General features: G+C 29.3%; 1 long non-coding RNA gene across 1 annotated transcript in view; it reads right to left on the bottom strand.

Annotated features, from left to right (window-relative positions):
* Window positions 1–312, bottom strand: part of LOC149134520 (uncharacterized) — a 24,685-nt gene extending 24,373 nt beyond the window's left edge. The window contains exon 1 of the long non-coding RNA XR_016242957.1: window positions 79–312. This is a non-coding gene — a long non-coding RNA (uncharacterized LOC149134520). The remainder of the gene's footprint in view (window positions 1–78) is intronic.
* Between the last annotated feature and the right edge of the window lie 2,188 nt (window positions 313–2,500).

The raw sequence follows: 2,500 nt of genomic DNA, 5'->3' as shown, positions 1-2,500 counted from the left end.
GCTACCTGTTTTTTGGTTACGAAATAAGTTAGACAAACGTGCATTTACTTTATATACATATATCAGTTTAAAACTTACTTTTCACATTTCACTTAACGTCTAAGTTCCATGTTGGCATGGGTTGCAGAGTTACGTAGAAAGTTGGTATTTCAGCTTCGTTATCTACATGGCGTTTTGAAATTTCATTAAATTTTCTTTGACTCGGGCAACGCCGGGTATTTCTGCTAGTATATATATACTAGCAGAACGGCAATACATTAATTAGTGATTCTTGAGTAAATTTTGTTAATGGCAATCATAACTGAGATGATAATGATGATGATGATGATGATGATGATGACGATGATGATTATGATTATGAGATCACAATGCGAAAGCTGATGACAACGGTACACATAATAATGATAAAGACGATGATGTTAATGGCACTGATAAATATTAGGATAATGATGATGATGATGATGATGATGATGATAATGATGATGATGATTATGATGGTGGTGGTTGTGGTGGTGATGATGATGATGATGATTCTCATGATGTTGGCGGTGGTGGGGATGGTCATGATGATGATGATGACGACGACGACAATGACGACGGTGATAATGTTATATGATGTTGTAAAATGTTGATGCTCAATTATTCGTCCGTCACAAAATCAGACCCGAGGGAGCAAGAACCGCTTAGATCTTTAATGTACATGTGAAGCCAGTCTTCAAGTTTAGACCATAAACGTTTCCTGTAAATTAGTAAATAGGTAATAAAAAATATCCGTTTAACATTCGCGTGCGCGCACGCGTACGGGTGCGCATCTATGAGCCAATATCTGTGTATGCATATATATATATATATATATATATATATATATATATATATGATGTATTAATATCTATCTATATATATATATATATATATATATATATATATATATATATATATATATATACATATATGTTTAAATTTACGTATATATATATATATATATATATATATATATATATATATATATATATATGTATGTTTGTATACATGTATGTATGTATGTATATATGTATGTGTGTCTGTATTTTTAAAATGGTGGCAGTAACTTCGAAGTTTTGTGAAAGTTGGTTTCTATAAAACGTATCAAAGCAGGTTTTCGCGAAAGTTTCAATTCACAGACACCATTCCAGAAAAAAAAAGAAACAAACATTTAACTGAGATCCACGTGCTCGGTTCTTTGTTTAATTACTGAACCTTGATTTTATATGCTTAAAAAGCACGTACATTCATTATACATGTGTGTGTGTGTGTGTGTGTGTGTGTGTGTGTGTGTGTGAGTGTGTATTTGTGTGCGTATTTGCGTGTGATATTAGTGGATACTATTTCAGTCTGTTGATCAACTTTCATCAGCTTCTTCTTGACTTATCTCCCTTGCTTTTCTTCTTCCTCATCAATGATGTTACCACGTCATGATCTCCAAGATTAACCACCGATTTTTCCCACCCCATACAAATCGTCATTTATATCTAACTCTACCTTACATAACCTACATTACTATACTATGTCCATTCTAATACATATCTATCTTTCTATACCCAGCAAATAATTCACAAGAAAAACATAATTCACGAAAAAATAATTTGCGAAGATACCATTGACTCTGTTATTATCTAGTGTAACAAAAATGATAATAACAGAATGAATAACAAAAGCGATTACAGCCCCCCCCCCAAAAAAAACATTAAATAGCTGAGGATAAAAATTAAGCAAAGGACATACTTAGTATAACCTTTGATTAATTGTGATATCTATCTATCTATCTATCTATCTATCTATCTATCTATCTATCTATCTATCTATCTATCTATCTATCTAGTTTATTAAAAAGCAGTAGAAATATCTCTGCTGCTTTTTAATTAAGCATATTACTCTACCTCTGGTATTTGAGTACTCTTCTTTCCCCCTTGCTTCGCATTTATATGCTTCCTCCGGTATATGTATATATATATATATATATATATATATATATATATATTCGTAATTCTTAAACAAATCTATAGAATAATGCATTTACACCTATCTTCACGTGGCCGCTTGCATATTGGAGTGCAGGCGTGAGTTTGTGTTTGTATGAGTGGATGTGGAAATATGGATGTATATATAAATATCTGCACGAAATTATGTACGAATTCATGTGTGAAAATAGGCATAAAAAGATTTATCTATATATGTGTATGCAAATACACGCGCACAGAAACATATCTATGCAACTGTGCATCCATGCTTGTTTATATATGAAGATATATATATATATACGAATATATATTTATATATATATATATATATATATATATATATATATATATATATATATATATATATATATATATATATATATATATATATATATATATATATAGATATGTATATATTTATATATATATATATATATATATGTATGTATATATATATGTATATATATATATATATATATATATATATATATATATATATATAT

This window comes from Octopus bimaculoides, chromosome 8 (genome assembly GCF_046866305.1).
Source record: "Octopus bimaculoides isolate indiv1 chromosome 8, ASM4686630v1, whole genome shotgun sequence".
Lineage (NCBI taxonomy): Eukaryota > Metazoa > Mollusca > Cephalopoda > Octopoda > Octopodidae > Octopus > Octopus bimaculoides.
The sequence above is the reverse complement of the archived record's forward strand: the minus strand, read 5'-3'. Positions and strand labels throughout refer to the sequence as shown.